This window comes from Miniopterus schreibersii (genome assembly GCF_964146895.1).
Source record: "Miniopterus schreibersii genome assembly, chromosome: X".
Classification (NCBI taxonomy): Eukaryota; Metazoa; Chordata; class Mammalia; order Chiroptera; family Miniopteridae; genus Miniopterus; species Miniopterus schreibersii.
This window is the reverse complement of record NC_138104.1, coordinates 27,686,623-27,714,279: the sequence shown is the minus strand read 5'-3', so window position 1 is coordinate 27,714,279 and position 27,657 is coordinate 27,686,623. Positions and strand designations below refer to the sequence as shown.

Below are 27,657 nucleotides of genomic sequence, written 5' to 3'. Positions count from 1 at the left end.
ACTAGGCAGCTAGTTAGTTGTGGAGCAAGGGATGAGAAACTTGGCTGACTGACCCCAAAGCATACACTCCTTGCTTGGGATAGCTCTCAGGTACACAGTACCCTGTGGTGTAGGTAATATCACTATCTGCACATGATGAATGAGGAGACTGAGGTCTACGCACATGAAGTGATTAGCCAAACATCATAAGAGCAAGTAGCTTGTGTGTCACACACAAGGATGGAATCTTTATAGAACACTTGTTTGACAGAATAGAGGCTTTTTTCTCCCTTTTTCTTTTCCTCTGGGTTGCAGTTCACCCACCTGCTGCCTGGCAACCATCCACCCCCCTTTCAGTTGCATTATCACATTCCATTCAAACACTAAGTTATTTCCTATCTTTGCTTTAGGTGCAAATGGTTGTGAATTTAACACCTGCAAGAGGAGACAGCAGCAAAAGTCAGTGGGGAAGGGATGAATTGTTCAATTAGTAGTGCTAGGGGAACTTCAGTATCTGATTCGAAAAAAGATGTTTACTTTGTCCAGTGACACTAAATATGAATTCCAGATCAATCTGAGAAATAAATGAAGATTTTATACAAGTATGTACTAATTCTTTAATAATATATTTTGTTGTTATTAAAGTAATAAAAAGAATCAATGTTCAAAAGCAACCTTTTTAAAACTGCAAGAAAACAAATATTTATTAAATCTCTAGATTGGAGAAGGCTTTCTATGATTAAGAATGATGAAAGAAATTATAAAAAAAGACCAATGTAAATCAGAATTAATTTTAGACTGTAATAAAGAGTAAAAAACATTTATTTGAGCAAAAAAGGAGCTACAGCCTAGGAGACACACATTCAGGTAGCAACCTAAATTGTGTTCCACAAAGGGGAGACCATCTTTTATCAATTAGGTCCATTTTATGTAAATGAGCTATCCAAATTGTGCAGTTCTGATTAGACAGGGCAGGTCTCAGTCTGTTGGTAAAAAGTTGAAAACAAAGTTTCCCTGCAGTGGTTGACTCAGACAGCATAAACAAGCGGGACATACTGTGAGAAGCCAAGAGTTCAGTCTAAGGTTCTTCCCAGTATACAGAGTAATGAGGCGGCCCTATCAGCAAATAGCCACTAGGCTCTTATTATTATAAAACTTGGGCCCTCGGTTGACCATGGGGAGTCCATCTCAGCAGATAAATTTCTTCTCAGGGTACACATCAAACTAATCTTTCTTCTCAGGGTTCATACTAATAACCTAAAAGACAGCATTAACAGAAATAAAAAACAAACAGCAAGCTGAGAAGTATTGGCAACAAGTAAAAAAAAAACAATAATAATAGCAAACTTTTATTGTGTTTACATAGCTAACATTTATTTAGGTCTTACAAAGTGCCAGGAATATTCCAATTGCTCTACATGCTTTCATTTCCGTCTCACAATAAACCCCGAGATAGATCCTAATATTATCTTCAGGATCTAAAACATTCTTATTTAAGGGGAAAAGCCAAAAAATGCATAAAATGTAAATATGCAGTGAAAGGTTAACATCAGTGGTGCACAGGCAGGCTAAATAGACATCTCAGAGGGTAGATAAAGAAAACTTGAGTTTAATTAAGGAAATGGAGATGGGGGATGGGGATATCCAAAGGCAAGGGCTACACAGCACTGAGCCAAAGGGTGTTGGGTCCATGATGGCAGCAAAAATATACTTAGGACAATGAAACAAGGAAGGTGCATAGAAGAAGCAACAGGAGAACCCAAGCTGGGCTGCTTTGGCTCACTGAGAAGCCAGAGAAAAGGGGACCTTGGATACAGGTTCAGGGGGTAAGCTTGGGACGAGCTGCCATCGTGGTGTCCATTCAGAGGGAAGAAGGGGGAAGGAAATGGTGCTGGCGTGCTCCCCTTGGTGGGGAAGCGCCTGCTGGGTCCTTTGTCCTGAGCCAATTTGTCTCTCTTGTGGTGGGAATCTCAGGGGAGGCCTCAGGGGAGGGTCTTAATAGAATATTCATCAGCTTTCCAGGTGTGCTCTTTCAGAGGTCCTGGTCTCCACTGATTGGTCAGTGCCAGGATTCAGTAGTCAATGTAGCTGGTCCTGAGGCAGCCACAGGGTCACTTGCCTGATTTTGCTGCTTTTCTGGGCCTGGAGCTGAAATACAACTGAGGCCTAGATGTTATCCTTAGGGAGGAAAGGCTCAGGGGGTCTAAACCGCAGGACCAGCGATATGCTAGGGGAGGAAAGGTTACCCTGGGGACAAGGTTCTTGTTTACCCAGTTTTGCCCCTTGCTAGGCATCTGGGGCTTTCTGCCCTGGTGAGTTTCTGTACCTGGCACATCGTCCTTGCCCTGCTCATATCTGTCTACCATAGAGCATAACAATTTATTATAAAGCAAACCACCACACAGATCAAGAGATAGAACATTGCCAGAATCCCTGAAATCCCTGTGGGCTCCTGCCCAATCACAGCCTCTTTCCTCTAAAGCAAAACACTGGTGACAGTTATGACTTTTACTTGCTTACCTTTCTTTAGAGCACTACCATTCAAATACGAATCCCCAAACACTGTTTTGTTTTTGAACTTTATATAAATAGAACTACAGTGCATGTATCCTTCTGTATCTGGCTCATTTCCCTTACATTTATATTTCTGAGGTTTAACTTTGTTGTATGTAGCATTAGTTCATCATTTTCAGCATTGAGTTACAGCATTCCGTTCTATGAATTACAAGAAATTATCCATTCTACTGCTGATGGACATTTGGGCCATTTCCAGTTTGGGGCAATTATGAAAATGCTGTTACAAACATCTTTTTTGTCTCCTGGTCCTCATATGCACACATAGAGTATGTATATAGGAGTGGAACTGCTGCTCACAGATAATGTATACTTGCAACTTTACTAGATACTACCAAACTGTCTACCAAAGTTGTACCAACTGCCACTTCTGCCATCAGTTTAAGACTTCCTGTTGCTCCACATCCTCAAAACCATTTGGTATTGCCAATAAAGCTTTATAACTTTCACTTAAGGTTTTACACATTTTATTCAGTTCAAGGTACAGGTATCCCCCACTTTTTGAGAGTTTATGTTATACCGGTAACTTTGATTTTATGAAACACCTACATTAGTACCTGTGTTGTTGTTTTTTTAATCCTCACCCGAGGATATTCTTTCTATTAATTTTCAGAGAGAGTGGAAGAGAGAGAGAGAGACATCAACACCGATATGAGAGACACATCAACTGGTTGCCTCCCGCATGCTTCCCGATGGGGCCTGGGATCAAGCCTGCAACCAAGGTATGTGCCCTTGGCTGGAGTTGAATCCAGGATCCTTCAGTCCATGGACCCACGCTCTAACCACTGAGCAAAACCAGCTAGGGTAGAACCTGTTTTGCTAACTGAAATTCCAAAATACAAAGAGGATTTTTGGTTTTATGAAAAAAGAAGAAAAGCGAAAATAGAGTTCAGAATTTGTTTTGCAGGCAGCCCTTACAAAGGCAGTGTGTGTGCACCCAGAGCAGTGAGAGTGGCACAGCCAAGCTCCTTACAGGAAATTACACTCAGCAGCTCAGCCTCAGCCCCTCATAACTTTGAACTGTATCTGTGTGCATCTGTACTTTATCTTGGTTTATTTTGTACATCCACTAGCAAGATGTGCCCTAAGGTATTAGAAAAGCCTAAGAAAACTTGTTAGCATGTTACACTTAGTGTAAAACTGGATGTAATTAAGCATATTTGTTATGATATGGTAGATTATTTTTTTGAGTCTGGGAATGCTCAAAAATTTTTCCAAAGAAATTAGTGGTAATATCTTACCTTTATGCCTTTTGGGCTTAGGAAAAGTAAAGTAGGAATTTTCCACTTTTGGATAATGGGGGAAAACTGCATTTGATTTTATTCTATTATAAATATAATATTTGTTTAAATTTCATTTAAATGCTATGCAATGGTACATAAAAATATAATTGAGCTTTTGATATTGATTTTGCTAATCTCTCTCTTTTCTTAATCCTCACCCTGATTGGGCCAGGGATTGAGCCTGCAACCCAGGTACATGCCCTTAGCCGGAATTGAACCCAGGACCCTTCAGTCTGCGGGCCAACACTCTAACCACTGAGCAAAACTGGCTACGGCTATCCTCCTTTATCTTAAGGGACAAGGGCTGGAGGTCTCTTCTAAAATTACTTCCTGCTGAGGAGTGCAGGTGGTCCTAAACCCAGGAGGAATAGAAATCTCTTGCTGCTAAATCAAGGGGCCTATAAGGGCCAGCCTCCGACAATGCAGTGGTGGGGGGTTAGATGGGGAGGTGGAGGACTGCTTGGAAGTCTTGCCTTACCATAAGCTTCATGTGAAATTGCTGCAACCTGGAGGATGCAAACCTGACAAGTAGGTTAAAACAACATGGTCTAAAGATAAACAGGAGAACCAGGGCCACAAGAGGGCCAAGGCAAGGCAGAAGCCATATGAGGGTGTGAAGGGCATTTGTAATAGTATCTCAGGTAATGTCAGGATCTCTTCCCTGATTGTAGCTATGTAGCCATGAGATTTGTTCATATATCTTTTGGATATTGGTCTCAACCTTACATGAATTACTGACATAGGTGCAGCATGTTTTATTAATGACAGTGCCGACTCCACCCTGCTCAACTAGAACAGGGGTGGGGAACTTCTGGCCCATGGGCTGTATATCATTTGGTCTGGCCCTGCCAAGGCAACTGCAAGTGGACTCGAAAGTTAATGAACCTAGGAGCATTTTTCATAGCTAATTTTTAAGTTGATAATTTTGTATGGCCCACAAATGATGTTATAAATGTCCAAATGGCCCTTGGTAGAAAAAAGGTTCCCCGCCCCTGAACTAGGAGATAGTCAAGAGCTAGCTTGATATCTAGAACTACGTTAGCCAAAGAGTCAAGTGACCCTTGAATCCCGTGTAAGGCTTCTCCCATCCTGGTGGCAAGATCTAGGTCTTGGGTGAGGTTTCTGAGAGTTGTCTCATGGTAGGCAAAAACTCCCCATGAAGTGGCCAATCCTACCGCTGCCCCAGTACCTGCCAAGAGTAGTCCCAGCGCCCTCTTACTGCAGGACAGTTGAGTTATGTTAACAACAAATATTCCCAATGAAGTAAGCTGGGCTAAGATGCATTCACCCATGGTTAGGTGATTTGAAATGCAATGGAAGGCAATTCTGAGGTCTGACATTGGGCCTTTCCAGGGGTGGCAGGGTGCATTCTGGTTTAAGGGATATTAATTACAATATAATTATTGCCTAAGAGCTAACCTAAAAGAAACTTTTTATCCCATTTACATTTACTTAATTTACATGCTCTTGACAATTAAGTTTAGAATACTTATGAAGATTTTATCATAACAAGTTATTTTTCTTGCTGACAAATTTTGTAATAGAGATAACATGAACTCATTTAACTAATAAACCCAGGTAGAATAAAAGTATTATTTAATGCTGATTATTTTAAAGATATGCCTATTTAATTAAACTAAACTCAACCAGTCCAAATCATGTGATTCTGAAAAGCATTTGGGTTAGCCTGTTTACTAATTTAAGATTTTGCTCAGATGATCAAAGCTTTGTATGCTGCAAGAATCTTTTAAAGCCATTTAAAAATTATAATCGATCATGGAATGCATTCCATTTGTTATCGGTGCAGGGGAGTTCTTGGGGTGCCATGAGGATAAGAATTTCCTGAGGCCCCCATAAGAGGATGAGATTTTGTAGAAAGCTTTATTGATGATGTAAAATTAAAGGGGTTCCTTTCAAGGTTCTTTGTCCATCTCACCACGGAAAAAGTCCAATCTTATCTTCAGCAGGTCCAGATTTAAGGCCACTCCCCAAAGTTTCTGCTCCATATTAAAGTACAGTTGTGTCCAGCATCATGCTAGCTTAGCTTGTTCCCAGCTGCAGTCCATTGCATGCGGGGTCCTCATGGCCACTGACCGACCATGTGACTATTTAAGGCCACACGGCTATGGAGAGAGAACAGGTAAACACATGGGTGAGTGCAGGTCAAGGAGCAAGAGAGAACCAGAGTGAACAAGTGAGCAAGAGGGAGAAAAAGAGATAGGGAACTCTTTGTCTGGGGATTTTAACTTTCCAAGATTTTGTGTGCTTCTGATGGCATACACCCCCTAGCTAATCCATTGTTCCCCAGGCTAGACTGGCAGGCAAGGGACACCATGACCTTACTGCACACGTTCTTATCTCCCCCTGCTCCCTCCCCACAATCCAGTACCGGAGGACAGAAGGGAGGGGTGTTAATCCCCTTGGAGGGACAATGCTGTGATTTCCTGGGGTATGAAGCTGTAGCTTCCTGGGAAACAAACAGGCTTATGCTTCCCAGGTAACCATGCTCACAATGTCTGGCCTCCCCTTTGCTCTCTTCCTATTATTAATATTAATAAACTAGCTAATTATGACAATAACACATTGTCTCCAAGAGCCTGACAAACACAAACAACAAAATAGAAAGTGAGTGTGCACAATAAAGTTGAAAAGCTCAGAAGGCACGAAGACTGGCTTCAGAACGCGTGAATTTAAGGTGGCAGATTTTCCTAGAGGAGGATGGCCCTGTGATGGAACCTGAGCACAATACGGCTGTTGCTGTATATCTGGAGATGAGGAAGATAGGGAAGGGAAAGAAGCCTCAGATGCCATTTTACCAGTGCTTGATACTTGCATGGGGGCAAGCTGCAAAAGGAGAGGGCTTCTTCCCCTTCATGGTGGCTGCAGCAAACAAGTCATGGGACAAGCTCTGACTGGGAATTGAACTCTGGCTGCTACAATTAAATCATTTAAAACAAATAATATCACCAAACAACATATCTCATTCACAACCAAACATACAACACTTTCAGATTTAATTTGTCAGCTCTAGGCCAAGTTCAAAACCAGTTTAAAGTTAACAAAATTTCATGGCCAGATTAAGACACAAATTCAACAAATAACAGATATAGTTCCAGTAATCAATTGCCTAATTTTCTCATTGTAAAATGAAAGTGCTGTTCGTCAGCTATGCCCAGTCAGAGGTAAGCACAGCAGGTCCGTCCCTGGAATAATCAGTCCAGGAAGCTTTTCAGACAGAACCTGGAGAGACTGCCACTGGCCAGAGGTCTCTGAACCATAGGTGGAAAGCCCACACAGAGCTAAGTCCCTTAAACCACAGAAATTGTACTGCCATGTAAAATTTAGAGGTGGTGACCTGTCAGGAGGGATGTAGGATGGGGAACAAAAACAGGAATGCTGTGTGAGACAAAGGGGAGATCCCTGTCCAAAGTCAGAAGCTGGGAAGCCGGGAGAAAAGGAAAGAAAGAACAAGTGACTCACAGACAGACAAGGAAGTTTGAGGCAACAAGATGATCTGCAGTGCCAATGGCATAGCTCCAAGAAGATTTGAAAACCCAGCCCACCAGAAGGGGCTGGAAGGCGAATAGGAAATAGAAAAGTGCTCTAACTAATGATAAAGAGCCAGAACAGTTTCAGGAGAAGACTGGAGGGACAGAGATGAAGAGATCCTATCTACCCTCAGAAGTGGGACATCAGGGAGCACCCCTAATTGCCCAAAAGGCAAGCCACTGACAGAAACCATTCCGGTGAGGTCAGAGAAAAAGGGAATGGGATGACTAGGACTATCCATTTAAGAGAGGCTTAGCCTGTCTCAGTGTAACCAAAGTTACCAAGAGAACCCTCTCAAAGCCTTTTTCCCTAAGACAGCCAAAAGGGAAAATTCCCAAACCAAATGAGTCCTACAAGGACTCAGATAAACAGGAAAATCTCTTTGGGGGTCCTTGGTCCAATTCTGGAGAACGCACCCCAAGGGGCTGCATTCAAAGATTGAATTTGAGTTTCCTGTAGCTCAAAATGTAGTTTCCTTACATTTACATATAAGGCAAACACAAACATATACACAAAGAACAAATATCCAACTCCTGCAGGACAGAAACTAAAGAATGGTGGACACTATGATCCCATAACCTCTAGCCCACTGAAAATAATATCAGTGACCCAGGGTTCCCTGACAACCAGGCCACCAGACCAGAGATTGTCACCTGAGGATGTCCTGTATTGCCCTACAGGTGTTCCTCAACCCTCCAGCATTAGACCTAGGTTAGGTCCTGAATCTGGCTTCCTGAAGACACTTCCTGCCCGACCAACTTGAAACCAATAGCGCAACAGAAATGAAACTATCCTTCCAACAACCCTATACCCAAAACAGAAATAGAAACACTAATTAAAGTGACTACAGAGCCCTGGCCTGTTTGGTTCAGTGGTTAGAGCATCGGCCAAGGGCACATACCTGGGTTGCAGGCTTGATCCCCAGCCCCAGTCAGGGTGCATGTGGGAGGCAACCAATTGATATATCTCTCTTACAATGATGTTTCCCTCTCTCTCTCTCTCTCTCTCTCTCTCTCTGTCTCCCCCTCCTCCCTCCCTTCCACTCTCTCTAAAAATCAATGGAAAAATATCTTCAGGTGAGGATTAAAAAAAAATTAAAGTGTCTACAGAAGCTGACTTATCTTCTTTCTGAAGCACTCAACAAAACAGGTTCAGGTGGCCACACTGCTTCACTGTGGAGTAGGCCAGGCAGCCATTCCAGTGGTCAACACCAAGTTGGAGTTTCCTATGAATAGATTCTCCCTCCAGTGGAGATGCAGACAAGTAAGCCTCTGAGAAGCTGCTGCTGACAAATGCTTGACCAAGGGTCCATGCCAGGCAGACAGGGAGTCCCTTTAGAAGAGTGCCATATGAGTTGCCAGATTTGTACCCGAACTCAAGGGGTCTGCTGCGTGGAGTGTTCTATTCAACAAGGAGAAGTGGTTGTTGTTAGATGGTTTTATTTACTTAAAGCAAGTAAAGAAGACAGGGGATTCATATCCAAAGCTCTGTCTCCCTTAAGGGAAGTTTTAGCCATAGCTTATCTACACTATTTGGTTAATTACATGCTGATTTCTTCTTTGCAGTTGACTAAACTTATCCAGTTGGAGTCTAGTCAAGTTCATCTGGTTACAGCTGCATCTGCTGTATTTTAACATTTAACAAGAATAGATTTAATAAGAACTGCCCAGACCTTGACACCCTTGTCCTATCTAATACAAGGATTGTCTTTACCTTATGCCATAGCTTCTAAGCCCTAATAAAGGACATATCATAGGTATGATAATTAGTGCCATCCCATTTTTGTGGTTTCCAACCTAATAATACTGCCTGGAAATCCTCCTATAAAACTTTAATCAGTTCCTGCTTTCACTTCTCAACAACAGCTCTTCCAAATCTTCATTACTATCTTCAAACCTGATACCTATTCCTGCTCCGAACATTCTCAGTAGACAGAATCAGTTCCTAGTTAACAGAGAAACAATTGAACTAAGTCACTTTCTGGTCTGGGTTAAGTAAATAAACCAGAGAAAGTGCCTCAGTCAGCCAATTCTTGGGAAATCCACTACTGCCCAACTAACTTTCATATATTCTCTTAAGCCTGGTACATGGGAAATCTTGACATTTTTAAAGATCCAGAGGAGGGATGACACTTTAGCAGAGGTGGGGAACCTTTTTTCTGCCAAGGGTGATTTGAATATTTATAACATCATTTGTGGGCCATACAAAATTATCAACTTAAAAATTAGTTATGAAAAAAGCTCCTAGGTTTATTGACTTTCGAGTCCTGTCTGCAGTTGCCTTGGTAGGGCCAAACCAAATGATTTTCTGGTTCCGTATAAAACCCATGGGCTGGATATTCCCACCCCTGCTTTAGAGGCTGAAGAATCCCACTACCCCTGTGTCCAAAATCAGACCCTCCACTGGAGTTTTGGATCTCATCCCTTCCCTTCTCAGAAACCTCACACATCAGCCACTCCTCTTTCTTCTGCATCTTCAACCTTCTCTTTCTCCTAGCTCTTTCCTCACAGCATATGAACATTTTCAAGTCTCTACCATCTTTAAAAAAATCCTCCCTCAATCTTATGAAACCTTCTAGCTGCCACCTAATCTTTCCCTTTCCAAGCTTATTGGAAGTATAACATGCATTTACAGTTTCTATTACTTCAATGCCCAATGTTCCAGTTATACACTGCTGTGTAATAAACTACCCCAAAACTTGGGGCTGAAAACAATAATAATTTTATTATACTCATGACTACATAGGTGAGAAATTTGGGCAAGCCTCTTTGGACAATTCTGTCCCATGTGGCATCTACTAGGGTCACTCAGTGGTATTCTGCTGGTGTCTAGGCTGATCTGGAGGATCCGAGATAATTTCCTGTGTGTCTGGTATCTTGGGAATATCTAGAACAGTGGACGCAGCTAGTCTGCTCTCTCCTTGTCATCTCAAGATCTCTTCACATGGTCTCTCTAGCAGGGTGATTGGGTTTTTTTACATGATTGCTCAGGACTCCAAAAAACCAATGCAAAAGTTACAAGGTACTTGACTTCACTTTCCTGCACTCTATCAGTTAAACTTATTTACCGGGCCCACCAGATTCAAGAATGGGGGGCTGCACAGGAGCATGATTACTGAGAGGAATGGTTAATAGCAGCCACATGTTAAAGCCTACCACACCACGTACTTATTGAAACCACTGCAATCTGACAACACTCCTTGCTAGTCCACTGAAATTACAATCTCTGAAGTAAAGTCCTCTTAGTTGTTAAATCCAATGCATGCTTTTCAATGCTTGCTTTGCTTGCTTTTCCTCCTGAACTGGACCCTAGTAACCAATTCCTTGGTGAAACTCTACTTCCCTGGCTTTTGTATACCATCTTTCCTGGTTTGTCTTTCACTTTTCTGGCTGTTTCTTGGTCTTCTAAGAGACCCATTTCTTACGCTCTCCCCTTAAATACTGGGCTTTGTTATCAGTTCTCTTCTCACTCTGCACACTGTGGACCTCAAGAAAGAATATATCTGCTAAGGACTCCTCCTCAGACAAATAGATTAATGGAACAGAGTACAGAGCCCAGAAATAAATCCACATAAATATAGTCAACTTATCTTTGACAAAGGGGCAAAGGCAATACAATGGAGAAAACATAGTCTTTTCAACAGAGGGTGCTGGAAGAACTAAACATTCACATGCAAAAAAATTAACTTAGATACAGACTTTATATCATTCAGAAAATGAACTCAGGATGAATGATAGATCTACATGTAAAATGAAAAGCTATAAAACTCCTAGAAGATAACAGGAAAAAACCTAGATAACAGTGGATGACCATTATAGTATCATTAAGAACAGTTACACTGCCCTATTATGTACGATACTGTAATAATGGATACATGTCATTATACATTTGCCAAAGCTCACAGAATGTATAGCACTAAGAGTGAATCCAAATGTAAACCCTAATATAATATGTCATCCATTATTTTTATTGGTTAAGTCTAGCAACCTTACTCAATGTATATTGGCAGAATAAATGTTCTGTACATTTGTTATGTGCCAGGGAATCCACACCTTCTCATTCAATTATTTGTGCAGTTACTTGTTTTAATAGCTGTCTCCCACACTAGAAGTTAAACTCTTTAGGGCAAGGATTATACCTGTCCTTGGATGATAATGATATGTCAATATAGGTTCATCATTTGTAACAAATGTACCACTCGGGTGGGAGATGTTGATAGTGAGAGAAGTTGTGCTTGTCAGGTACAGGTGGTAGGTATTTGGGAACTCTTTGTACTTTCTACTAACTTTGCTGTGAACCAAAATTGCTCTAAAAAATAAAGTCTATTTTAAAAAAGGAAAAAAAAACAAACCTCCTCCTGGTTAACTGAGCACAAATTCATAACTAGAGTCTAACAGCCATTGCTGACAGAGCCCTCTCACTCACACTGCATATCAGGTGCAAGCCACAGACTGAGCTGCCAAGCCTCCTGCACTGAAGTCCAGTAGAGCCCACCCTTATAAAGGAGTTTCTGAAATGGCATTTTGACCAATGGGCTGAGATCTGTCCTATCCACTCAGAAAGGCACAGCTATATCTTCATTTGCATCTTTATTGACCAATAAGAGCAGCTTCACAATGACCATAAGGACACACAACACTGACCAATCAGGACCGTGCTATTTGAACCAATTCAGAACCATGGTGGGCTTGAATCCAGACTCTCTGATCCTCAGCAAATTGCTTTCTCTCTTGTGTATCTCAGCTTCCTCAGGCATAAAATGATGATAATGTTTATCTACCCCCTAGATTGGTTGTGAGAATTTACATAAGATAATTCATGTAAGCACCCAGAATAGTGCCTGGCACATAAGCGCTCAATGAGTGTTAGCTACCGTTTTCAATGCCCCCCAGTTTTACCTACTAAAGACCTTGGGAGGCAGTCCCTACCCCACAGCCTAAGTCCCACTTTATTCCACCCCAATTAGCCCTGCCTCCAATCACATTCCTCCACAGCATCCTCCACGCTGCCTCAGCCTCTGGCACCACACTATGCTGATTTTCTTCCAATATCCTGGGCTCTTCCTTTTCCATTTTTCTCATGGGCTTCTCATTCTCCACCCCTTTAGTAACTGTCAGGGTTCCCTTGTTACTCTACTCCCTGTTTCACTTCATGTCCTTTCCCAGAGTGATGGCATCTATTGGCAGGCTTTTCAGCTCCAACTACATGTGATTCCCAGATATTCACTGATGACCTCCTGCCTGAGCCCTGGTCTCAAACATCCTGATGGATAGTACCTCCTGAATATCACACAGACACAACCTGAGCATGTCCAAAATGGAACACATCATCTCCATCCCAAACTTGATTCTCCTCTTTACTCTGAATCTATTGGTGGCACCACTACCACCCAAGCCAGAAACCTGGAACTCTTCATTCTCTTTTATTATCTACATCTAAGAAATTGCCAAGTCCTGCCAAATTTTCATCCTTAGTAGCTCTCCAATCTGTCTTCTCTCCATATGCACTGCCTGGTCTGGCTCTCTCATCTTCTCTAACATGGTCATTCTTTCCACAGTAGTCCCCTCTCTGCCTCTAGTCTGTCATGCCTCCAACCCAATTGACAATCTGAGTTATTTATTTATAGTGAAAACCTGATCATGCCACTGCACTGCTGGAAACTCTTCACTGGTTCCCACTGCCTAGTCAGACAAAATGACTCCTTTCCCTATAGTTGTTAAATACCTCCCATATACCAGGGACTATGCTAGTATTAGGAATACAATGTTGGCCACAAAGTGGCCCCTGCCTTTCAAGGAATTTGCCATCTATCTGGGAAGACAGATACCTAACCACATACAACATAATGTGGTAAGTCCTGTGACAGATACATTCACAGAGCACTACAGGAGCACAAGACTGAGTTCCTTGAGCTTAGAGATCTGTTTCTTTCTAATCTTTGTATCCCCAACATCTGGTACCAGGTCTGATTCAATAGAGAATTGTTTCTTGAAAACTGAACAGATATTCTTCTCTGATCCTCAGTTTCTCTCCATGTAAAATGGCTCACAGTTCACTTATCAAATGAATGCAATCTACGCTTTGTTTGAATCCCAAATTGAATAAACCAAATGCAGTTTTTAAAAATGAGTCAACTGGGTAAATCTGAACACTGGTTAGTCAATTCATGATATTAAGGTATTATTGCCAGGGTTTTTAAAAAGTGTTATAATGGTATTGTGGTATGTTTAAAAAGTCCTTATCTTTTACAGGTATGTAAGAAAGTATGTAAAAGTAAAATGATTCAATGAAATATTATCTGGGATTTGCCTGAAAATAATCCAATGGTGTTGGGTGGGAGTATAGCTTAAACAAGACTGGTCACACCTATGTTATTAATTGCTGAAACTGGGTGATGGAGAAAATAATTGGCAAAATTAATCTCTCAGCGTTTTGTGGCAATTCAATGACAAGGTTATATAAAATTACTGATATAGTGTCTGTTATCTCAAAAAATGTTAGTTTTGTTTCTCCCTTCACCCCTTTAACTTCATCCATGGGGGTATAGCAAGAGAAACAGAAGCTCAGTGGTATGAGAATTAGAAGCCCAATATCCCAAGAACTGGAAACACACTTCAGCATCATTTCTCTCCTCTGCCTGGTAAAGAGAAAGTAGCTAGAGGGCCAGAAGGCTCCCAAGCAGCCTTGGGTAGGAATGGCAATGCGCCAAGACTAGCGGTAAAAGGGAATAAATCACGCCTTGAACTTTTGTGGAGAGGCAAGAAAAGCTGCCTTAGACATAAATATGAACTCTAGGCTGGAAAGAGCCGGTCTTTTTCTCCGCTGCTTGAACTCCTTTGCAATACTGCCACCTGGTGGCTCTCTAGCATCGCTTTACCTTGTTTCTGGATGCAGTGTGATCTGTGAAAATTCTGGAAGAGAACAGCCCCTCTCAACTAAATGTTCTCTGAATTGCTCTAGGTTGAGCATATCATATAATATTCCTCATGCCCTGCTAAGTGCCTTGTACTCAAGCTCTGTTATAGCATATCTCACTATATTAGGGATGCATACCTGTGATCATTCATTCATTCACCCAACAAACTTAATTTATAAGTTTTGTATCTAGGACAGACACATGGGAAACACAACGTGAACAAAATTAGCTGACCATATAAACAGAAAATTAGACATGTAAACATAATTAACATAGCCACCTTCCCACCCACTAGAAAAGAAATAGTTGTTATAATATTTAACATTTGTTGAACACTTAATATATGCCAGGAAATTGTCTAAGTCCTCTATATATACATGTATTAACTCATTTAACTCTTTTTTTTTTTTTTAAAGATTTTTAGAGAGACAGGAAGGAAGAGGGAGAGGGAGAGAGAAACATCAATGTGAGACCAAAACATGGATTGGCTGGCTGCTTCCTGCACGCCCCCTACTGGGGATCAAGCCTGAAGCCTGGGCATGAGCTGCCTGGGAATGAAACCGGCAACCATTTGCACAGGACGACACCCAACCAACTAAGCCACACTGGCCAGGGCAAGACAGGTTATATTATTATCATCCTCGTGTTACAGACAAAGCAACAGAGGCACAGAAAGTTTAGGTAAATTGTTCAAGGTCACAGAACTAGGAAATGCTAGAGCTCAGATTCAAGCCTAGCCTGAGTCCAGAGCCTATGTATATTAAAAAAAAAAAATACTACTGCACCTGCCCCACTGCCTGTTCTATGACTGAATAAATAAAAGCCTGGGACCTCCGAAACCCTAGGATAGAAAAGCTCAGGTAGTAGAATCTCCTAGTAGGAGATGTGGACCTTGAGAAGGACTATATCTGCCAAGAAGGACTCCTTGTGATTAACTGGGCACAAATTTATAGTAAGAGTCTAGTAGCTATTGCCTACAGAGGCCTTTCACTCACTATGCATTTCAGAGAAAAGCTGCATACTCAGATGCCAACCCTTCTGCACTGTGTTCCTGACAAATGAGCCAACCCTTATAAAGGAGTTTCTGGAATCATCTTTCAACCACTGGGCCAAGACCTACCTCATCCAATCAGAACTGCCCAGCAATATCCTCATTTGCATCAATACTGACCAGAGTGGCCCCAAAACAACCAATCAGAACCTATGAAGCCAACCAATCTGGACAGTGCTATCTGGACCAATCACACAGTGCTAATTTGGATTCCTCATTTACATAAAAATAGGCCAATCTGGGACCAAGGCAGGGACTTTCTAACAAAAAAGACTTTTCCTTTATTCAGTGGAGTACACTTTTGGTTTCCACCAGAGGCTGATTTCCCTGGTTTGCAAACTGTTAATCTGAACAAAGTTTCTCCTTTTACCATACCCCAGATTGGGGACTCCTGTTGGCATTAGATTGGTGACAGTGAACTTCTGTTGACAGAGGTTACACGGATCAAGAACCTGACTCCATCCCCCTGAATCTCACCTAGACTCTGAGGAGTCTCTCTGCTGGATCCCTGCCTGTATTGCAACCCTAACCCTCTGGCCCCAAAGTGAGTGCCCTCAGTTTAATGTTCTGTCACAAATATAAACAAACCCCCCTCCCCATATGATTCTTCCTAACACGATTGAACCATGCTGGCATTTTCAGGAAGATGCTACCAAATTCTAAAGGTGCACAGAACAGAAAAAAGCAATTACAGGAAGCACTTAATAGATCCAGAGACACAGAAGCATGGAACAGACTGAAGGATCTCAGACGGAAGGCTGGAGTGGGTGAGTAGGTGGGGAGAGATTAACATAAAAATTTATATGCATATATGCATAACCCATGGACACAGACAATAGAGTGGTGAAGGCCTGCAGTGGGGCGTGGATGCAGGGTAGAAGGGGTCAATGGGGAAAAAAAGAGGACATCTGTAATACTTCCAACAACAAAGATAAATTTAAAAAAAAACAGTTTCAATTTTCACCACCCCTACAAGGTTTCCAGGCTTTATGCATTTTGGTATCTGGATTTGTGACTAGACTCACAGATTAAAAATATGGCTGCTCTGTGGTGAGCACTTACACTGTGCAAGGCATTGTGCTTGGCACTGTTGCAGCATTATCCCATTTAATCTTCTCACCAAACCTGTGAGGCAGGTAGATTTTCCCATTTCACAGATAAAGATAATAGGGCCAGAGAGGTTAAGTAATGTGCCCAGGGTCATACAGATAATAAACATAAGCAGAAAATATGGGATTTGAATTTAAGTAGTCTGACATCAGAACCTGAGTTCTTGATCCTATGATATACTGCCTCCCCATTTGTTTTTTGATCATTGCCTAGTCTCTGGTTTTCTCCCAGGGATAAGCCTACGATTTATTCTTGCAGTGGCTCAGTAAGGAAATTAATTAGATATCTCAGTGGGTTGCATTAAATATAACTGCTTCCTACTCACCACCTATTTTCTTCAACTAACACATTCTTGCAGGACCAGATCAAATCCCATGCATCCTGCTGAAAGCTTTCCCTGATTTCTCTAGCCCACTACTCACTGCAAATGTTTTTTTCCCTGTTTTTAATATTGTTCTCTCTCAAATTCCTTCTAAAGGAAATGCCCAAGTCTAACAAACTTTCTGGGGAATACAGTGAACAGTAATGGGGAGCTGGTGGCCCATTTCTGAAGAAATTTGTCTCAAATATATCTCCAGGTTTTCAGGGGTCTATGAGCACAGAAAGAAACAGCCTAGTAGAGGCAAAAAACAACAAAAAAACCACAATTGCACTGGCTGCCCATACTGTCATTGTCACCCACTGGCTTCCTAATGATCACAGCCCAGCCTCAGTTCCAGGATCATCTTTTAGAGTCCTGAAGACACAGGAAGAGGCCATCTTCAGCATTTTCATTAGTGCTAATCCTGACCACTGCTAAGAAGTTCTGACCCAAATATCCACACATCAAGGTTTTTATTTTATATGGTAATCTGACTGCACTCTAAATAGAATAAAAATCTATGAGTAGGGGCTTTCAGAATGGCACAGCAAGAACCTCTAAAGATCCATTCCTCCCAAACAGCAATGAAAACACAGGAAAAGTGTGTTAAAATCAGTTTTCAGAACTTTGGAAAGGATTCAAAAGCTTGCAACAATCCAAGAAGTATTTACTCAAGAAAACTACTGAATCTTGCTAAGATCTTTGGGGCCTTTTAACTTGCCCTATTCTCATGCCCCTCTCTTCTGCTCAGTGGTAGTCTTGAAAATTAGCAACCTGGTGCCCATTGTAAACTATGAAAACCAGCCACCCAGCAGTCACTGGAGGGGACAGAAGAGCTTGGAGCTCCTAAAAACCTCCCATCCCCAGGGCACTGTCACTACATGATCTGTCCGTCAGCTCCCCAAAATTTGTTTTTAGTAAAAGATTAAAACCACCAAATAAAACTCCTGAAAACACTCTCCTAGGTAAAATTCCTTAATTTCCTCAGGTCTGTTCACTATGTTTTGCTTCTCTAACATCCATGGCCTCCATTACCTGGGGTCAATTCCATCAAGACAGCAGGGCTTCTTGGGCAAACTTAGATCCCAGCCACAGTGTCCTGTCTGATGCTGGAGACCAAGGCCAATAAAAGGCAGCTTTAGTAATGACTTCTGCTTTATTTTAATAAAATTATTTTCCAAGAAATATTTTACACAAAACAAAGACATTTCAAGCCCAGTACATCACATTTTTCTTTTATCAGAACACTAATGCAAGAGTTCAGTGTCTCACAGTCCTCAAAACTGCTACCAGGGAAAGAAAAGTGGTACAAGGGAGCCATGGAAAAATACAAGCACAGAAAAAGCCAGGGTTTCTGGCTTTCTCCTTTCATGCATGGAGGCAATGCATGAAATAAGAACTTGTAATAAGTAAACAATATCCACACTCCTAAAGGTTGTTGTTACCATCCTTGTACATGAATGGCTATTTACCTCCATCACTTATCATTCCAATGATTATTTATTGAGTCCCTACTATGTGCCAGGCACTGTTCTGGGCACTGGGGATATAGCAGTGAACCAAACAGATAAAATGTGTTGTCCTCATGAAGCATACTGCTTTCATCTGCTCTTCCTCTTCCTTTTTCCTCTCCTTTATCTAATGGAGAACATCAAGCTATGAAAAAGGAGACTGTGCCCTGGCCAGTGTGCTTCAGTTGGTTGGGCATTGACCCATGCACCAAAAGGTCACTAGTCCCATTCCAGGTCAGGTGGCAAATGCCCAGGTTGTGGGCTTGACCTCCAATCAGAGTGTGTGCGGGAGGCAGCCAATCGATGTTTCTCTCTCACATTAATGTTCCTCTCCCCGCCCCTCTCTAAAAATTAATTTATGAAGAATGATACTCCACCTGGCCTGTATTGTTCAGTGGTTGAGCATTGACCCATGAATCTGGAGTTCATGGTTCAATTCCTAGTCAGGGCATATGTCCGGGCTGCAGGTTCAATCCCCAGTAGGGGGTGTGCAGGAGGCAGCCAATCGATGATTCTCTCTCATGACTGATGTTTCTATCTCTCTCCCTCTCCCGTCCTCTCTCTGAAATCAATAAAAACATATTGGGGAAAAAAAATGAATGAAACTCCTATTTCCAACATGTCATTAGAAATAATGTGTTTTCCTCCAACCTCATACAATGAGATAGAGGAGAGCAAACATCTCTAACCCCCTGGTTACTAAGTACTGTTACCAAGGAAGATTGAAGAGCTAACAGTCTTCACAGACAGTTTCAACACTAACACCATCAGTGTCTTATGTAAACATCTCAAATAGGGCATACTGAGGCAAGCCTTCATATAAGCCATAGCAAAGTAGAAATTATTTTTTATAATAACTCAAGATAATTGACTGAAAATGATTAGCGGGATTTCCTCAAAGGATTGTTACCATAGGAAACTAGAATATTAAATCTTGCTATTCACTAATTTGCTAGTGTTAATATGACTACTATTTCCTTAGAAAAAAAATCCCACACTCCTGTTAGTTTTAACCAAGATGTTCAGTTAAAGAAATAATTAAATAGTTCAAGATCTTATTTTAAAATACAGTGCAATTATCTGCAGAAGTTTCATTTAGCATACTGAGTGACTTCTCTTTCTACTCTTCCCTCTTCTGCCTACTTCTGTACACATTGGGGTCTCTGGGACCAAAGAGCCCAGCAGCAGCAAAGCTAAATGCTTTGTCACTAGCCTGTTTTTCCTCTACCAACTACTTGCCTTCCTTGTTCCTGTTACTCCATTCCTTTTGTTAATCAAACTTCCTACCTCCATTGGGGTTACTATTGCTTTGTGATAAACCAGTCCAAAACTCAGTGGCATGAAACAATCATTTTACTATGCTCTCTGATTATGTGCTTCAGGAACTCAGGGTACAGCAGGGATGGCTTATGTCTGTCTGCTCCATGATGTCTGGGGCCACAGCTTCCGGGAAGACTCAACAGCTGGGGGCTTTAATCATCTAGAGGTGCCTTCATTCACAGGCCTCCTGGTTGATGCTGGCTATTAGCTGGAACTTCAGCTAGGGCTGCTGTTCAGAGACCTTTAGGTCGCCTCACCATGGACCTAGGATTTCTCAAATGACAGACTGAGAGTAGTTGGATTTCTTACATGGCAGCTCAGGACTTTAAAGGTCAATGTCTCTGCAGATAAGGCAGAAGCTGCACTGCCTCTTTTTTTTTTTAATATATCTTTATTGATTTCAGAGAGAGGAAAGGAGAGGGAGTGACAGAGATAGAAACATCAATGATGAGAGAGTCATTGATTGAGCCCGCAACCGGGGCATGTGCCCTGACCGGGAATCGAACCCTGATCGTCTGGATCCCAGGTCGACGCTCAACCGCTGAGCCACGCCCGGCCGGGCTGCACTGCCTCTTATGGCCTAGCCCAGGGGTGGGGAACCTTTTTCCTGCCAAGGGCCGTTTGGATAATATCATTCATGGGCCAAACAAAATTATCAACTTAAAAATTAGCTATGAAAAAAGCTCCTAGATTTATTGAATTTCAAGTCCCACCCACAGTTGCCCTGGTAGGACCAGACCAAATAATTTCACAGGCTACATACAGCCGGCAGACAGGACATTCCCCACCCCTGGTCCAGCCTCAGAAGTCAGAGTGTCATTTCTCCCTGTCCTATTGGTTAGTACAACCAAAATCTGCCCTGATTCAAAGCTGAGCAGACATCAACCCTACTCTTCAATGGAAGAGTGGCAAGGTCACATTATAGAAGACAGTGTGGGATGAAAGATACTGTTGTGGCCATCTTTGAAAAATACAATCTTCTGCATTCTCCCATCTACTTCTCTTGCCTTAAGGATATTCTGATCTGATTTTTAAAAGGAAACCATCTGAGAAATATAAATATCATATGATCTCACTTATATGTGGAATCCAAGGAACAAAATAAATTGATGAACAAGATAGGACCACAGACATGAAAGCATGAAACAGACTGACAGACCTCAGAGGGAAGGCAGGAAGGAGGGCGGGAAGATTGACCAAAGAACTTATAAGCATACATGCACAGCCCATGGACACAGACAACAGACAGGGGCAGAACTGGGGAGGGATGGGAAATGGGGGAGGGGGTAAAGGGGGAAAAATGGGGGACATCTGTAATACTTTCAACAATAAATTTTTAAAAAAAAAAGGAAAATCAACCTCAGGAGACTACTATTTTTACAGAGGTTCCTAAGTTCTGTTAGAGGGTAACCAGATGTTTTCATCCACATCCAGTCCCAATCTTTCCTGTTCAGCACATCTAATTATTTCTCTGCTATATATGACTCCTGGCAGAAAGGGAATTTGGTCTCCTACAGGTTACTGAACCCAGCACTGATAACTCTAAGGAAAAAGCAGCCACGGACATATGTGAGCTTGCCTGGCCCTCAAAGTTAGGCTTTGGTGTTCTCCTGATGAACATAATTTCACAGATCACCAACATCAGACGAAGCCACTATGTGACCACAGTGACCAAAACAAAAGCAAGGCCACTGCAGTCTTGTCTGAAAAGAGACAAAACATAAACTTTGACCAAACCACAAAAATAACCAAGTATCCTCCTATCCTGGCTAATAGAGACTGCTGATACTTTACCAATTAGCCTCCTTCTAGGTAACATTCCCAATAATAGAATTACCCCCTATGTATATTCCGTTACTTCCTAACAGAATCCAATCCAGAGCAAAGCCTCGCTTCTTTAAACCCTCCCCCAAGTCACATAATACAAGTCCCAATCCTATAATAAATCCTTTCTAACACCTCTGAGATGCCCTCCAAGTTCCCCATGGTGTGCATTCTCCCTACATGCACTGAGTAATCGACCTTACTTGTTCTACCACAGGCATATGCCTGGTGGTCTTTGGTTAGAGGGCACTGACAACTCTCCTAAGGACCTTGAAATCAGAGAACACATTTCTACTGAGGTCAGTTCTGATTTCCTGAACTTCAGCTTTCAGTCAGACTCTGTGTTTGGCTCTTTTATAATGCACTTTTGAAAGACAACTATATGAATTCCTTAGACCTCCAGAAGCTACTAAAATGCCCCTATTAAATATATATTTATATATACACATATACATATATAAACATATACGTGTATATATGTAAGATTATGTTTTCTAGGTTTCCTCATCACCTTATCAAGTGCAGACAGGTTACTATAATAACTGGCAATAGCTGCCCTGTCCCCAACATGGTCACAGGCCCCAAGGGCAACCTGGCTGCATGCATACAGGTACTTGTCTCTGCTATGGGAAAAGCAATAGTTACACACCTGGCAACTGGCTCATCAGTTGCAGATACCAGATTCTAGAATATATTTCTGCCTCCTCCTCCTAGACAGTTCTTCATTTTTCTCTAATCTTATTCTGCAAGGAAAAAATGTGATCTTAGTTGTGATAATTGCTTTCCCTCTCCTTTACAGTTCTCGCTTACTTGATGCAAGGACTCTCATGCTCAGAAAAACTGTTTCAAATAAAACAATGACCTCTCATAGCCTTGTGGTTAGGTGCCAGACCTGAAACCCCACTCTACTTCAGGTTAGAGCCACATACTGATTTAAAGCTGTTTAGGGAATCAGCTCTCGCAAGCAGGAAATGTGGATTGGAAACAATTCTGTCTGAATTTGAAATCTGGAGTAATCATGTGTTTGTTAGTCTGACATATATGGACCAAAATTCTCTCTGCATCTACCTGTCCACTCTTAGGGTCTGTGGGATATTGCATTTTCAAGCATGAAAATGAAATCATTGCTACTTAGAAATCACTTAGGACCCAGTGATGCATAGTTCAAACATACGTTTTCTTTCCTTTTATCTTCTCACATTTCACAGAAAATTATCCTTTCTGTAAGACTAGGTGCAGATTAGGTAGAAATGAGGACTGGTGTGGAGGGGAGGAATCAGAGCACAAGTATAAGTGAGAGGCTCACCAACTCGCAAAATTTAATTAATATTCAAGTATCATGTGTGTGAGTGTTGAGGGGGTTCAGGACATGCTATCCCAAAATATTAAACCTTGGCACACTGAATATTTTATGCTGAGGGAGTCTGATAAAATGGAAGAAGCAGGAAGACCGCATGCCCCCATTCTCCTTGAAACAGGTCATAAAACCCTCATATGAGAGGCGCATCCCTATACCCAAAAGAAAGGAGTATTTTCTCTATAGACAAAGGGACACCTCAAAGAATACTAACAAACAGGCCTTGCTAAGTTTCCTCCAGTTTACTATATTTGCCTCATACTCCTTAACCTCTCCTATTCCTTCCATGACTGTCTGTCCACTCTTCATCAAACCTAGCATAAAATACTCAGGTCTGTTTCTCTGAGTCTTTCTTTCTTTATGAAGGCTCCTGTGTCACATAAAACATTAAATACATTTGTTTGTTCCTCTCCTGTTAATCTGTCTTTGTCACTTTAATTTTCACACCCAAGTCTGGAACATTAAGAGGGTAAAGGAAAACATTTTCCTCCCCTGTACTGTCCTGTTGACTTCCTTGGAATGTGGATATGTCAAATCTTTAGATTTCTGAAACATCTAGGGCACTGGTCATCCTAGCATCTTGCTGGCCCCTGCAAAGGCTCATATTAGACACAGACCAGTTTGTTTGGACTTTTGTGTGTATTTTATAAATATCTGCATGTTTGTTTTTTGGGTTTTGTTTTATTTTGTAACTGGCCTGGGGAGAGATTTGGAATCCAACATTGACAGGAGTCTAGAATGATTAGTGACATTTCTGAAAATGTGTCCTGGCCTTTTTGGGGGTCATGGGAGGCTTTGGAGGGTAGGTAGAACTGTGGACTGCCACTCTCCAGGAGAGTGCTTAGGCTAATCCCTAAAGGAAGGTTTCATGTTAAACCTTGGCACAGCAAGATTTGGTTTCCCTCTGTGCTCTAGAGTGAATACTTATTTCTTCTGAGAAGGAGGGTTTTCATTGAGGGTGAAAAAAAACCCCTACTCATCACACCTTCTCAATTCTGACTTCTTATACTAATCTTTCTGTGTCAAATAGATTTGCATTAACTGTTTTCCATTTTTAAAGTTCATACAATTTATTACCAGAAATGAGGAACACCCCTTTTTTGGTACTGACACAAGTGGGGTATGAGTTCCACTATAAACAACGAGGTACTTGTATGTAACTCAGCAAGATATCTGAAAAAAATAGCTAATTTGTTTTTTAAACAACTTATGGTTGGAGGAACTCTGACACCTATGAGTGAAGAAAAAACTGGGGCAACCCTTGCTTTTTTTAGTTTAGGAACATTCATCTTAGCTCATCCATTCAAAATATACAAACGAACAACAAAAACAAAGCCATTTTATTTCATATCTACTGTGACTTAATTCAGGTACATCTAACCTTTAGGAGTTTGCCTAGTCTTCCTTAAAGATGTCCTTTCTAGTTTACTAATGTGAGTTCTGTCTAGACCAGTAGTTCTCTAAGTGTGGTCCCAGAACCAGCGGTATCAGCATCACCTAGGAACCTATTTGAAATGAAATCTGGGGGCCTACCACACACCCACTGAATCAGCAACTTTGTGGGTAACGCCCAGCAATATGTTTTTAAACAAGCCCTCCAGCCGATTCTGATGCACAGGAAAGTTTGAGAATCACTGACTTCGACTGTCTGCTACACTGTTGTTTCTCTGGTAAACAAAGCAGCAGGTTTGATGATTCAGAAGTTTGAAAATATTGCTCAGGATTCCAGGTAGATACACAATTCCCTGCTGTGAACTGAGTTTTCTGTAAATCCAGAGTGGCATGGAGGTATTTGAAATGCTTAGGCCAAAGAGCCCTTCTTCCTACTCTGTAGAGCTTATGGGCTTCATATGCAAGGGAAGGCCTTGCTCTCAGGTAACTCTGACTCTTTAACAGAGGTCCTGGAGGTGCGGTTGCGGTGGGCAAATACTCTCACCAGTAATAAACTAGTTTGGGCCTTAAGTGCTATTCAGTTCTCCAGGTAACTACACCCCAGCTAAGCAGGGAGGGAAGGTGCCTGGGAGAAAATTGCTCATAGTTTTGCCCTGCTTATTTTATCTTCAAAATATATGTCAAATCACCCCATCAAAGACCATTCCAGATCACACATTCAGGTGGGTTTGGTGGCCTCAGTAGGCTTTCAAAACACTTGATGTATTATCTCTACCTCCTTGTATTGTAATTGCCTGTCTCCAAGTGCATATAGTAGCTAACAGGTTGTAAATGTTAAGGATAAAGAGTAATTTCTCAACTAGAGCCTCCATTTCAGTACCCAGCACAGAGCAGGCACTTGGTAATTTGTTAAAGGGAATCGATCAACCCATCAAAGGGAGTGGTGGTGGTGCAGGAATTGAGAAAAAAAGAGAAAGAAAGAAAAACTCGTGGACGCGGACAACAGTGTGGTGATTGCCCGGGGGAGAGCAGGTGAGGGTAAGGTGGAAGAGGGTATGGCCAGGGTATAAATGGTAATGGACAAGACTTAACTTGGGGTGGTGAACACACAATACAATGTACAGATGATGTACTGTAAAATTGTGCACCCAAAACCTGTATAATTTTGTTACCCAGTGTCATCCCAATGAATTCAATATAATTAATAATTAATAATAATAATAATAAAACTTAAACCAACGGCCCAATAAAATCATCCCATATAGTACGATTCATATGTGCTGGTGCCCAGCCGACAACACATTTTCACCCCCCTGACTTTACTCTTCATTCATCTGTTAGCTGCGTCCCCCATCCCCAGAGAAGCAGAAAAAATAACTAATCTCAACGATGAGCCCTCCACAACATAGTTACATTCTCCCTTCCATCACCAACGTCATCAACTCTCGCTCCCGGGTCCATCAGTCTGTCAGTTCCCAGTACTCCTCACTCCCTCTTACTTTTGTTCCCATGTCCCTGTGCGGCTGGAGGAAAGATGTTCCTACGCGTTCAGCACAAATATGTGCTACAAACCTCCGCCTCGTCTGCTCTCCGAGCAGCTGCCCACGGCCCCTGTCTTGCGTCCTCGGAGAGCACTTGCAGTGGCAGCGGCCAGACCTTAGCCTGTCGGTAGCCCTCACTTACGGTCGGTCATAATAGAGATGCACACCAGCTATTTCCCCGGCGCCCACCCACGACATAGCTCCCACAATCCTCTTCGCCTCAGCTCTCCATTCCCCGCCCCCCCCCCCCCCGCCCGGATTAACTCCTTCACGCCCATCGACCTTGCATGCAGATTTCTTGGTTCAAAGATCCAGGTCACTCTCATCTGTCCTCTTAACCATAGCCATATATTGAACCTTTTCTCAATTGGCTTGTACGTTGTGGTCATTTTTAAATGGTTTAACTTGTTACATAAATTAACATGAACAGTTTATAACGGTGCCTTTAAGCTTCCAGATCAAACCAAATTCTAAATTTGCAGTTTCTGACTGTTCACCGTGAACCTGTGCCCCTTCTACCCTCCATTCCCCATCTTGTTTTGGTTCTTGTCTATTTAACTGCATACTTCCATGGTTAAGAGAACAGACTTTGTAAACCTGACTTTCTGGGTTTGAATCTCTACCACTATCCAACTGTGGAATCTCAGGCAAGTGATTTAAGCATGCTATTCCTTGGCTTCCTCATCTATAGAATCGGTATAATAGTAGCAACCACTCTCAACAAAAGTTTACTACCACCAATCGAATGTTAACAAAAGCTCCAAATCAGGGTGTGGAAAAAATAAACTTTAATCAAAAGAACAGTTTGTAAACTGGGGAAACAAGGTCTCTGCTGGAAACAAAAAGTGCACTCTGAGGAGACAAAGGGGAGGTCATCTTTTATAGAGAAAGTTCCTGATTTTGTTCCTGCCCAGCCCATTTCTATGCAAATAAAGGATACAAGTCTGCACAGTCTGATTAACCAGAATAGCGCTGTCCTGTTTGATTGGCTTTGTACATTCTGATTGGTTGTTATGGAGCTGCTCTGATTGATCAGTATAGATGCAAATGATGATATAACTGCACAGTTTTGATTGGACAGGGCAGTTCTCAGTCCTAATGGTTGAAATATGATCCCAGTAATTCCTTGGTAAGTGTCAGCTCAGCCAACTGATACACGGTGCAGGAGGATGGCAGCTCAGTCTGTGGCCTTTCCCTAAAATGCAGTGTGCTTTTAAAAGCTTACATGTGAGCAGCACCTAGGACGTTGCCTGTCACAGAGTTAAGCAGTATATTGAAACATAAATTATAATTATTGGCTTTGATCGAGCTGTCTTCTCAGCTAAACTTCTAGATTATAAATAATAAATGATAATAATGGTTAACATTTGAGCACCTATGGACCAGGTACTATTTTAAGTGTTCTAATCCCAATTTTTTTGTTGTTTAATCCTCATCCTCACAATTACTGGTCGTAGTTACAAGTATTATCCTTCCCTCCTCTCCTCTCCTCTTTGATTTTCTAAAGCAGCTAAGAAAATTTAGATCGGTGAGATAGCATATAACTCAACAACTTGCCCATGGTCACAGAGCTAGTAACAAATAGAGCTAAGACTTAAACACGGATATGTCTTGGCTCTTCTCATATATCACTGAGAAAACAGCCATCAATTTTTTTCTATTGCACTTTTTCTCTAAGAGTTGCCTCATTATCCATGCAGGCAAGTTAGGTTCTCTTCAGAGTCTGAGGGGAAACAGGCAATAAAGCAAGGGTCTCTCTCCCTTGAAGGCTGGCAGGAACAGAGATGACTAAAACAGCAATTATAATGCCAGCTCCTTTATTGTGCCCCACTGTGCCACACAGGCCCCATTACTGCCTATACTGCCTAAGGCCACCGGAGATAAAGGTG

At 41.8% G+C, this 27,657-nt stretch overlaps 1 long non-coding RNA gene across 1 annotated transcript; it reads right to left on the bottom strand.

Annotated features, from left to right (window-relative positions):
• Positions 1 to 818: 818 nt before the first annotated feature.
• Positions 819 to 25,951, bottom strand: LOC308550910. The gene is made up of 3 exons (XR_013997980.1): positions 25,800 to 25,951; positions 5,773 to 5,959; positions 819 to 1,236 (listed from the first exon to the last, which is right to left on the bottom strand). It is a non-coding gene; the product is annotated as an uncharacterized lncRNA (long non-coding RNA).
• Positions 25,952 to 27,657: the final 1,706 nt, after the last annotated feature.